Below are 12750 nucleotides of genomic sequence, written 5' to 3'. Positions count from 1 at the left end.
TGGGCTTACATCTGGGTCCTCTATTCTGTTCCACTGATCTACATGTCTGTTTTTGTGCCAGTACCATGCTGTTTTTGTTACTATGGCTCTGTAGTATAGGTTAAAATCAGGTATGGTGATACCACCAGCCTCATTTTTGTTGCTCAGTATTATTTTAGATATTCGAGGTTTTTTGTGATTCCAAATGAATTTTTGGATTGTTTTTTCTAAAAAATATGGAACGCTTCATGAATTTGCGTGTCATCCTTGCGCAGGGGCTATGCTAATCTTCTCTGTATTGTTCCAATTTTAGTAGATGTGCTGCTGAAGCGAGCACCCTTATAATAGTCTTTAATGTTTTAGATAGCTTTTTACCTACTTGGTAAGAGATTAAGAGAAGCCTTAGGTTTAGAAAAACTAATGAAAATATGTGTTGTGTAACGAATTCCTCCGAACTAGAATATTCCCTCCTGAAGGGAGGAGGGAGGGAAGAGGTCAGTAAGTCTAGGAAACTTAAAAGGTCACATGACCAGTCCTCAAGTTTAGAGGGGCAGTGAACAATCACTGGGAGGCAGACTCTGGCCAGTGTCATTGGCAATTTTCTTTGAATTGAAACATTCCTTCCTAGGAGGAGGACCAAGCCTCAGGACATCAACAAGTCAGGGAGATGTTGTAAGGCAACTGCTTGGGAAGAGCCTGTGACGAGCCAAGCTGCGGCCAGTCAGGCAGTGAGCTGGAGTCTCGTACCTGCCCAGTGAGCCCCCGAGGTGCCGCTTCCCAGGGTTGTGGCTCTTCAGAGATGCAGCTGCCTTTTGGGTCTACCATGCTCCTGTAAGCAACCCCTCACCCTGCTCTGTAAGTAACCCCAACGAACTCGCTGGTTCCCCAACACTGGCTTTGGTGCAATTGTACTTTAGTCTATAACCTGAGCCCTATCTAGGGTGAATAGATGTGCATCTTCCCAAAGCAAAACATGTTTACCTGCATTGACTAATCTTGACAGCTTATTGTCAGTTTTCACTTTATAAACACAATGAAATCTTGTATAATCAGGCCCAGTTTTTATATATTAGAATAAGTTCTCTATCAAACAAACAAAGGTTTTACCCAAGGGAAAAACATAAGAGCAGAACAATATTTAATAAGCCTTATTGCTGTAAACAGAGAATCAGGTATATCAAACAAAGGCTTTATCTACTGGGAAATGACACCATTTTCTCTTTTTTTTTAATTTTTATTTATGTATTTGAGAGCGACAGAGAGAGAGAGAGGCAGAGAGGGAGAGAGAATGGGCGTGCCAGGGCCTCTAGCCACTGCAAACGAACTCCAGACACATGCACCCCCTTGTGCATCTGGCTAACGTGGGTCCTGGGGAATCAAGCCTTGAACCAGGGTCCTTAGGCTTCACAGGCAAGCGCTTAGCCACTAGGCCATCTCTCCAGCCCAAATGACACCATTTTATACATATTACTGAGAGCAGAACCATATTTTTTATTTTTTTAAATTTACTTTTGGTTTTTGGAGGTAGGGCCTCACTGTATCTCAGGCTGATCTGGTATTCACTATGTAGTCCCAGGGTGCTCTCGAACTCATGGAGACCCTCTTACATCTGCCTCCCGAGTGCTGAGATTAAAGGTGTGTGCCACTACACCTGGCTCAGAATCATATTTTTTAAACTTGAGTTTTAAACTTTCTATTGACAGCTTTCATATATAATCATAATTCCTTCCCATCACTACCTCTTTTCTTCCTCCCCAACCCCCCTCCATTGAATCCTTTCTTCTTTCCAACTAGTTTCTATTTTGTCTATTTTGATGTCATCATTTTTCCCCTCCCATCACGTGGACTTGTATAGATAAGGAGGTGTTGCAGTCAGCTTCATTTGCTGGCGGAAAATACCTGGCCAAAGCAGTTTGTGGGAGGAAAGGGTTTGTTTTGGCTTACAGACTTGAGGGAAAGCTCCACAGGGGGAAAAAAATGGCATGAGCAGAAGATGGACATCACCTTGTGGCCAACATCAGGTGGACAACAGCAGCAGGAGAGTGTGCCAAATACTGGCATAGGGAAACTGGCTATTACACTCATAAGCCCGCCTCCAACAATGCATCACCTCCAGGAGGCTCCAATTCCCAAACTACCAGCTAGGGACCTAGAATTCAGAACACATAAGTTTATAGGGGTCACCTGAATCAAATCACCACATTCAGCCACTATGAGGTCATGGTTATCAAAGCTACTTTGTGTCTGGAAGACTGGGTTGTTGTAAGCACTCTCTCCTTCCTTTGGCTCTTACATTCTTTCTGTCACCTCTTCCATAATGGTCCCTGAGCCCTGGAAGGTATGATAAAAATGTCTCAGTGCTGACCACTCCTCTGTCACTTCTCAGCACTTTGTGAATTTTGAGTCACCCTAGTGGTTACCACCACTTGAAAAGAGAAGTTTTTCTAGCCAAAGGTGAGAGAGAATTAATATATGGGCATAAACATAAGTACTTAGAGGGCAGTTTGGTGGGAATAATATATCCATTTAGCTAGACAACAGTAGTAGTTTCCCCCCTAGGACTCATGACCTCCCCAGCCATAGGCTTTTGATCAGGTTTTCAGTACCAGTAATTCTCTCAAATGCACTCAGAGAGCAGGTTTCCCCTATACCAGACATGCCACCATTGCACTAGTTGGTACATTTGGCCTGGCTGGCCAATCATAAAGCTTGCAGGGTCCACTGCAGGTTAAGATCATTGATGACTTTTCTCCCCTGACAGGGTACATAGTTCTTTCCAGCATCCTGACAGCTAGTCAACAGGGAGGAGGCTTCTGGCTCAGCTCCAGCTTGATTTCTCAGTGACCTGCAACCCAAGTGTATGGAATCTTCATCAGTATGGTCTTATCATCTAGTTCTGGTAAGTAACCAAGAATCTGAGCAATAGCCTGTAACATTTTGGGGCATCAGGTACCTCCATGGTCAACTTACTGGAAGGTATCCCATACCTGGCACTGAAATTTTTCTAACAACAATCTATAGCTTCTGGGCACAGCATTATCCACCTTCACAGGATACTTCCGTCCAAATACTCTCTCTCTCTCTTTAATTTTTTTTTTTTTTATTTTAGAGAGAGGGAGAGAATTGGCTCATCAGGGCTTTAGCTACTGAAATTGCACTCCAGATGCTTGTGCCACCTAGTGGGCGTGTGCAACCTTGCACTTGCCTCACCTTTGTGTGTCTGCTTTACGTGGGATCAGGAGAGAGATTGAACATGGGTCATTAGGTTTTGCAGGCAAGTGCTTTAACCGCTAAGCCATCTCTCCAGCCCTCTCTCTCTTTTTAATATATATATATTATTAGCTAGTGAAGAAGTAGTTTTCCATATGGCTTATTTACAGCATCTTAAATTTTAAAAAATATTTTATTTAAGAGAGAGAGAGAGAAAGAGGCAGAGAGAGAGAGAGAGAGAGACAGAGAGGACTCACTAAGGCCTCTAGCCACTGCAAACTTGAATTCCAAATACATGCACCACTTGTGCATCTGGCTTATGTGGGTACTGGGGAATTGAACTTGGATCCTTAGGCTTCTCAGGCAAGCACCTTAACCACTAAGCCATCTCTCCAGCCTACAACATCTTAAATTTTGATTAATCCTCCTCTCACCCCCTGCTCTCCTGCCTCCCCAGTATTCTTCCCTCTAACCACATATCTAAGATATCTAATATATCTTCCCCCTGAGCCCTCCCCTCTTCTCTCTCCCGCATAATTCCTTTCTAGCTTCCTGGCCTCTACTACTGGCTTTTGCTCCAATTCACACACAATTCTAAACATTTGAAGCTAAGATCCACATATGAGAAAATATGCAGCATTTGATTTCTGAGTCTAGGTTACCTCACTTAATATAATCTTTAGAACTTATATTTTAGACCTTTGACATTTAATAACCTTTAATAATATATGTGTTGGAAACTCAGATACCTTAAATTGGGAGAGAAGTCTATCTAAACAGTTCACCCATAGCCCCTCCTTCACATCGCCCACACATGTGTTGGCTTTTCCCTGAATGGAATTTCTGCCCTTACATAATTTTGTATTGACCCACAGTCTCTATTTCTATTTTGCCATTGGTTCATGGTTTATGTTCTGATAAAATCTCAAAACTTTTACCTCAAATCTTTCATGATATGAAAGCAATACAGTAATAATAGTAGTAAATAACATTCCTAATAACAACATCTTCTGCCTATTTTCTTGGCATGTATTCTGCTCTCCGTGTGATGGGGATTTTAATCCATCTGAAGCTCCCCTCCCCTTTTTGTGCTGAATGGTGTTTTGCAAACACCTCTGATTGAAAGCTAAAGGGACGTGAACAATCTTAGTCCTCCTCTTATCAGGCTTGATGCAGATGCACTCTGTCCTGAGTCAGTCAGCTGTCTTGTAAAAGTAAACCTTGAGTAAAAAACAAACAGCTTCCTGTTCCACATTTGTGCTTTCTTATCACTGACTGATTGCTAAGGAAGTTTCTGTTTGTGCCCCCAAATCATGTCTCCTTAGAAACCTGTAACCCACCAGCAGTGTAATGAATTCAGGGTCATGTCAAACTGCCTGCCATACTGTCTATAAGGTCTTTGAACTATCGATGCTCAACACTCAGGTTTTGGAAGTTATTCCTGTGTCCATGTCAACATGAATACATTTTCTGATTCTCCACTGTATCTCTGGTGCCAGCTCTGTGTGACTGAGTTTCCCGTAACACCAGCGCTAGGTACGCACTCTGGATGCTTTGTCTCCAGTAGTTTAAAAGAAACAGGTAATCACCGGGCTCATTTTGAAAATGGAGAATGGAGGCTCAGGGAGGTGGATAGCTTGCCTGCTTGCAATTCAAAGCTGGGGTCTGATAACCCACAGACCCTGTCTTCTCACTGCTCTAGGAGACACCCTGAGGGTTATTTTTGTGAACTCGTGCATTCCCAAAGGGCTTTCTGAGTCTACGGAGTGGGAAGAGATTTCTCTACAGATGAGTCATCCAGCAGGGGTAACACTCACCCTCACCAAGGAGACATCCCTTCCATTCCCCAGGGGCGCTGAGGGGGCTCTTCCCAAGACAGGCACCTAAGAGGTGGGGGCTGCGAGGCATGGCTGGCTTGGGTTTTCTGCATCAGTCCTTTCTTTGCTTTCTTGTCTCCCCATGTGTTCATCACAGTGTCCCTGAACCCAAGGTAGCCCAGCCTGAGCCACCATCGGGCTGGTCCAGAGCCAAATGGGCTGAATGTGTACACACACTTGTACACACACTTGAAGATGGGAAGGGAGCCCTACGGGCTCGAGCCACAGTCCCCTACCTTCAGGAGGGCTTGGCAGAATAGCGGAGGACCTCTGTCAGGACAGGAAAAAGATGTGTTGGCCTAGCTGGTGCTCTTGGGAGAACACATTGTATCCCCGAAACAGTCCCCTTCAGCACTCTGAATTGATCACGTGTAGATACAAATAACCATACTCCTGTGAAAACTTCCCCCACAAGGGCACAAAGACGGACATGCAGGATGCTCACTGCACAGCTATGGTAGCAGAAGAGCCGGATGCCACCAGAACGTGTGTTGAGAGAGGACTGGGGAGACAAATGACATACATAGTCATAATGATGGGATGCTATACAGCCACTAAAAGAATGGGATGTGGGGGCTGGAGAGATGGCTTAGAGGTTAAAGAGCTTGCCTGCAGAGCCAAAGGATCCTGGTTCGATTCATCAGGATCCATGAAAGCCAGATGCTCAAGGGGGTGAATGGGTCTGGTGTTCGTTTACAGTGGCTGGAGGCCCTAGCATGTCCATTCTCTCCCTCTCTTTCTCTCTCTCTGCCTCTTTCTCTCAAATAAATAAATAATATTTTTAAAAAATGGGATGTGGGTTGGAGAGATGGCTCAGTGGTTAAAGGTACCTGCTTGCAAAGCCTGACAGCCAGGGTTCAATTCCCCAGTACCTAAGTAAAGCCTCATGCACAAGGTGGCACACACATCTGGAGTCGTTTGCAGGGACAAGAGGCCCTGGTGCACCCACCCCCCACTCTTCTTGCTCTTTCTGTCTGCTGGCAAATAAATTAATGAAATGTTAAAAGAATGGGAAAGATGTCTCAGGTGTACTACTATACAAAAAAGTCAAGTGGCAGGAATGTTGTTTTATTTTCTTTTTATAAAATATAGGCTCATGTTTAAGTAAATAAATATGCAACTCACCAAATGATATTTTAGGACCTGGAGATTTTTACTGGAAATAGATCAGACCTCATAAAAGGAAAACAATATAGTATTAATTTCGGGTCTTTGATCTGAAGAAACAGTAGTTACTCTTCAAATTCAGTTTGAGAATAAAGATTGGCCTCTTAGCCGGGTGTGGTGGCATATGCCTTTAATCCCAGCACTCAGGAGGCAGAGGTAGGAGGATCACCGTGAGTTCGAGTCCACCCTGAGACTCCATAGTGAATTCCAGGTCAGCCTGGGCTAGAGTGAGACCCTACCTCGAAAAACCAAAAAAAAAAAAAAAATTGGCCTCTCCTAGATGTAGCACCTTGTGTTTTGCTGGAAAACTGTAAATCAGGGCATGTTTTAGCCATAACAGGATTTTAACTAGGTATGAATTCGCATGTACATGGATGAGAACAAGCCTGAGAGATAAGACAATACACTGAAAACCTCAAAATTTGAAAAAAAAAAACACTTGAAAAATTGGATTTAGGAGTGGAATAACAGGGTGAGCATAGAAGGTACAGAAACTAAATAATAGATTTCTGGAATTGATTTTTTTTTTAAGACTGGGAACACATGTTACTTTAGTAACAGGAAGCAAATAAAGGTTCAGAAAAATCCTTTCTGAGTCAGATTTGTGGGAAATAGTGAAAACTCATTTGATAGTCAGAAAAAATGAGAGGCATTTGACAATTTTGCAAGCAGGGAGACTTGGATCTCATTTCTGCTTTTAAAATGGAAAGAATTTGTTGTTTTCTGGTTACCTAAGTAGTGTGTGCTTATGGTTTGATTAGATTCTCAAACAACATGGGAGAGCAGGCATTGAAACTTGCCCCTAAGATCGCATCAGACCTCTAGAGATGGCAACTTGGAATGTTGGGGTGCAGACTCCTTACAAAACCAGCCTCACGTGCTGCCTTGAAGCCTGGCTTTGTTTAGTATGTGAGGGTCAATGCTGCAAATCCATGATATTATAGTACACAATGTACTTTAATGGCTCCAAGACCTTACCTGATATTGGTAGAAAAAATACACTTTATTAGCTGGGCGTGGTGGCGCATGCCTTTAATCCAAACACTTGGGAGGCAGAGGTAGGAGGATCACCATGAGTTCAAGGCCACCCTGAGACTACATAGTGAATCCCAGGTCAGCCTGAGCTAGAGTGAGGCCCTACCTTGAAGAACCAAAATAAATAAATAAAGAAAATAAAATAAAATAACAAATAAATAAAAAAGTGGTGCAGACCTGAGCAGTTAAGGCGCTTGCTTGCGAAGTCTAGTTCAGCCAGGCTCTATTCCCCAGGACCCATGTAAAGCCAGATGCACAGGTACATTTGCAGTAGCTAGAGGCACTGGCGAGCCCATTTTCTCTCATTTGTCACTTTCTCTCTCAAATAAATAAAGTATTTTTAATATTTTTTGTTTATTTTTATTCATTTATTTATAATTTTTAAGTTTTTCGAGGTAGGGTCTCACTCTATCCCAGGCTGGCCTGGAATTCACTATGTGGTCTCAGGGTGGCCTTGAACTCATAGTGATTCTCCTACCTCTGCCTCCTTAATGCTAGGATTAAAGGTGTGCGCCACCATGCCAGGCTATTTTTATTTATTTATTTTAGAGCTACAGACAGACAGAGAGAGAAAGACCCAGAGAGAGAGAGACACAGAGAGAGAGAGAATGGATGCATCAGGGCCTCCAACCACAAATGAACTTCAGATGTGTGTGCCACCTTGTGCATCTGGCTTATGTGGGTACTGGGGAATTGAGCCTTGAACTGGGGTCCTTAGGCTTCATAGGCAAGTGCTTAACCACTAGGCCATCTTTTCAGCCCAATAAAGTATTTTTTAATATTTTATTTTTATTTATTTGACAGAGAAAGAAGGAGAGTGAGAATGGGCATGCCAGGGCCTGCAGCCACTGCAAAGGAACTCCAGATGCATGTGCCCCCTTGTGCATCTGGCTAATGTGGGTCCTAGGGAATTGAACCTGGGTCCTTTGGCTTTGCAGGTAAATGCCTTCACCGCTAAACCATCCCTCCAGCCCTAAAGTATTTTTTAAGTGGTGCAAAGAAAATCCTCATACACATATTCATAAGCCCTTACCTCATGACTTAATGTCCTGGAGATGTCATTGGCTGAGTCAGAGCCTTTGTTCACCCTGAGGGCTTTTGAGTCTTGCCACCTCATGGTCTCTTGAAGCAGGAATACACACTAGTACTCACGTTTATGGAGTACTGACTTGGTGCCAGGGGTTTGCAGTCCTTAGCCTTCTCATCAGTCTCTAAGGCTGCTGTTCATATTACTCTTTATCTTATAGATGGGTAAACTGAGGCTCAGAAAGGTATGTACCATTTCCATGTCACATAGCTAAAACCGGGCAATCTGCGGCTGGCCCCACCCAGCCTGCCTTCCTCAGAGAAGAGCTCACAGTCACGGCTTTGTGCAGCCTGCTGCTCACAGAGCTTCCGGAACAGTCCTCATGTATCATCACCCAGCACAGGGACAGTCATGTCCCCCAACCTCACACAAACTCACTGTTCCCATTGCCATGGCTTGTGGAGTCCTGCAGTGGCAAATGATAGCAAATTCAAGCAGGGTCAGATCACAAACTGATGTGTTGGCTCAGGTAACTGGAAGTCCCAGGCTGGGGAGGTGGTTCGATGGGTAAAGCACTTGCAGCAAATATGAAGACCTGAGCTCAGATCCCCAGAACCCATGTAAAGCCAGGCTCTGTAGCAGGATCGGTGATCCCAGCTGTCCCACGGTGAGATGGCTAGGCAGAGACAGGAGAACCTCTGGGTGCTCATGGGCCGTAAGGAGCAGGGAACAAGAGACCCCACCACAAACAAGACGAAAGGTGAGGACCAACGCCTGAGGTTGTCCTCTGACCTCCACACGTGCTCCATAGTACATGCACACACACATACACACACACACCACACCACACCACACCACACCACACCACACCACACCACACCACACCACACCACACAAAGTTCAGCAATAACAACAAGGGCTGATGGCCAAGGAGGCCTCCCACCAGCAACACGAGGTGAGCCAAGCTCTGGTTGTCTCATCCCTGACTTCTGTGGCATGGGTTTCATCACCATCTTCTCCCCGCCCCATCCCCCGGCCCCTGCCACTTCCCTTTGTGGCCTTTGAATGGTCTCCGAGTATGCCCAGGAGACAGGGCTGTCTTTGGAAGTCCCTGGGCGCAAGGAGACAACTCCCAGCACCCCAGCTTCTCACTGGCCCGACCTGACCTGGGTGCCCACATAAGCCCATGGCTGTGACCAGTAACGGAGGTGGGAACATTTCTGCCTGAGCTGGTCCCTTTCCTAGATCCCAAAGCAGGGAAGGTTCTGTATCCACCACAGTGACTGTCCCAGAAACAGGGTGGATGCATACTCCAGTGTCCCCGTGTCACCCATGGAAACACTGAGGCACATTCCACGTGCACTGTGACCCCCATAGCCACCCACAGGACTCAGCAGCTGGGTTTCCTCTGCTGATCCTAACCCTTGTGTAGTGACCTACCTTTCTAAGCTCATTTTTCATTCTTTCTTTTATTTATTAATTTATTTGTTTTTGGTTTTTTGAGGTAAGGTTTTACTCCTACCCAGGTTGATCTGGAACTCACTATGTAGTCTCAGGCTAGCCTCAAACTCACACTGATCCTCCTACCTCACCTCCTGAGTACTGGGATTAAAGGCGTATGGCACCATGCCCAAATTATTTTTTCTTATATGTATGTATATGTGTGATGTATGTGAATATAAACAGGTTTGTGTATGGATGTGAGTGTGTGTGCATGCACATGTGTATGGAGAACAGAAGTTGATGTTGGGGGTCTTCCTCAATCCTTCTTCACCTTACTTTTGAGATAGGGTCTCACACTGAACCTAGAGCTCACCAATTTGGCTAGACTGACTGGTCAGTGAGCCTCAGTGATCCTCCTGTTTCTGCCTCCCCAGTGCTGGGATTACAAGCACACATAGGCATGCCCAGCAATTTTTTTATTAGTTATGTATATAGTGTGTATACAGCCATGACGGTACCATCATTAGCCTTCTCCCTGTTGTCCTCCCATGAGGATTGTGGGTGTTGCATTGTGGGGGTGGCCATCAGTTATGAGAGAGAGGCAATGTCTCTGTGCGTAATGACCCAACTATGGCTCTAACAATCCTTCCACCCCCTTTTCCGTGAATTTCCCTGAGCCACGTTGGGTTCATCTTAGGTCTATTTTAGTGATGAGGTCTTGGGAGTCTCTGTGTATCTGGATATCTGATTTGGTAGGAGTTGAGTGTTCTCTGTCTCTGTCTCCTTCACCCTTGTGCTGATACCAGGATCACCGAGAAAGCAGCTCTTCCTCATTACCCCACTAACTCTATGGCTTCAGATGGTGCCCTGGTGGGGTGTGAGGGGTTGATTCTCTCCTAGGTGGGCTCTGGGGATAGACCTCAGGCCCTCATGTTTGCAAGGCAAACATTTTACCCACTGAGCCATCTCTCAGGTCCTTCCTTCCCATATGAGTATATATGAAAATATGTGTGTATATGTGTATGTATGTATACAAGAGTACATATACAATTTTTGTTTCCTTGTTTATTTGGGGTTATGAAACTGAGGTTGGACTCAAGGTCTCAATCCTCCCTCAGCCTTCAGAGTGTTGTGATTATAAACATGGCTGCCACCATGCCCAGCTCTTTCTTTTCCTTTCTGTGTTCTCACTGCCTTCCCAGAGTTCCCTGGAACCACATTCCTTACACTTGACTCTCTAACTGGGGTCCACTGCTAGGGAGCCCAAGTTAAGACACTGATCAATGACAAAGCCCCTTCCTTCATTGCCATTGACCTTAGTCCAGCATGGACACACTCCACAGATCCAAGCTCAGTGTTAGAAGGCTGAGGGCAGGTGCCCACGCAGAACCCCTGCCTGCTGAAGTAGAACGGCGTCAACCAGCTGCGTCCACCACCGACAGCTCTCCTTCCCCTCTGCGCAAAAGAAAAAGGGGCCTCCTTCCTCTGGAAGCCACTTGGCATGCACCACCCCCTTGAGAGGCATCTGGGCTTCTGGGTAAGATTTCTTCAGGAAAAGAAGAGCAAGAGCTCCAACCAGTCGCAGTGCCCAGTGTGTTGGGCACTCTCAATCCAGCTGAGCCCAGGGCACATCAAAGATGTCAAGGTCAAGCAACAAAGAAGGGCCGAGAAAAGGAGGCTACAACAACTGAATGCATTGTGAAATACCAGGTTGGATCCCGAGGGAAGGCTGGAAAGGCATTCCTGGGACACTTGAAAGTGAATTGAGGATTATGTGGATCATACGGTAGAGATGATAAATTTCGTGATTTAAAAAAGAATTTATTGGGCTGAAGAGATGGTTTAGAGGCTAAGCCCTTGCCTGTGAAGCCTAAGGACCCCAGTTTGAGGCTCGATTCCCCAGGACCCACGTTAGCCAGATGCACAAGGGGGCGCACGCGTCTGGAGTTCGTTTGCAGTGGCTGGAGGCCCTGGCATGCCCATTCTCTCTCTCTTTCTCTCTTCCACTTTCTCTCTCTCTATTGCTCTCAAATAAATAAAAATAAACAAAAAAATGAAATTTAGAAAAAGAATTTATTTATTAACAAGCAGAGAGAAGAGAGACAGAGACAGAGAGAATGGGTTGCCAGGGCCTCCAGCCACTGCAAATGAACTCTAGATGGATGTGCCACCCTATGCATCTGGCTTTATGTGAGTTCTGGACAATCAAACCTGGGTCTTCAGGCTCTGTAGGCAAACACTTTAACTGCTAAGCCATCTCTCCAGCTCCAATTTTGTGATTGCTAGAAGTACACTGTGGCTATGTACAGAAATGCACTTTCTTTCCAGGGACACACAGACAGAGTTAATTGAGGGGAAATCCAGTCAACAGTCCAAACAAACTGGAAGGAAGACCCAAACACCAGAGGGAAGGATGAGGACTGGTTTCTGGAGCTGGGAGAATTGTGTTCAAATCCTAGCTCTGCTACCTGCTAAGTGAATGACTTTGGGCAAGCCACCAGACTCTAAGCCTTACTTTCTTTGTCTGTAAAATGGGCCTGCTAGTAGTGGCTTTCTTGAAAGGGAGAGGGAGTCAGGTGGCTTTGGTAGGTAGTTAGGATGACTGGGCCCCAGAAAGTAACAAGCAGGAAAGTCTCTGGGCTTGCCCTTACAGTCTGTGCTTTGCTGGAGATCAGAGAAGCTGGCTTCTCCTTATCTCTTGCCTAAAGGAGTTCCCAGACCTGTTTTTCCACACCAGAACCCCTTCCTGGGAGGGAGGCCTCTTTTCCTAGAATTCGGATCTAATCCTGGTGTTGTAGTTGGTCAAGCTCAGACCCCAGAGCTTGGCCTCATGGCTTTCTCCTTCCTGAGCTAGCCTCTAGCCCAGACCAGTCAGCTGTCTCTCTGTCTCACCTGAGCCAGAAGGTAGGGCCCACCACTACAAAGTTATAAATATATTTATCATGGGAGAGGGCAAGCTGTCTTGGCTGGCTGCTCTGGTGAGCTGAGAGGAGGGGAGAACTCCCTTGACTC

At 45.4% G+C, this 12750-nt stretch overlaps 1 non-coding gene across 1 annotated transcript; it reads right to left on the bottom strand.

Moving 5' to 3' along the window:
• Positions 1–209: 209 nt before the first annotated feature.
• LOC123454446 lies at positions 210–316 on the bottom strand. Its single transcript, XR_006633396.1, has one exon. It is a non-coding gene; the product is annotated as a U6 spliceosomal RNA (small nuclear RNA).
• Positions 317–12750: the final 12434 nt, after the last annotated feature.

Source organism: Jaculus jaculus, chromosome 13 (assembly GCF_020740685.1).
Source record: "Jaculus jaculus isolate mJacJac1 chromosome 13, mJacJac1.mat.Y.cur, whole genome shotgun sequence".
In the NCBI taxonomy this organism is placed as follows: Eukaryota; Metazoa; Chordata; class Mammalia; order Rodentia; family Dipodidae; genus Jaculus; species Jaculus jaculus.
The sequence above is the reverse complement of the archived record's forward strand: the minus strand, read 5'-3'. Positions and strand labels throughout refer to the sequence as shown.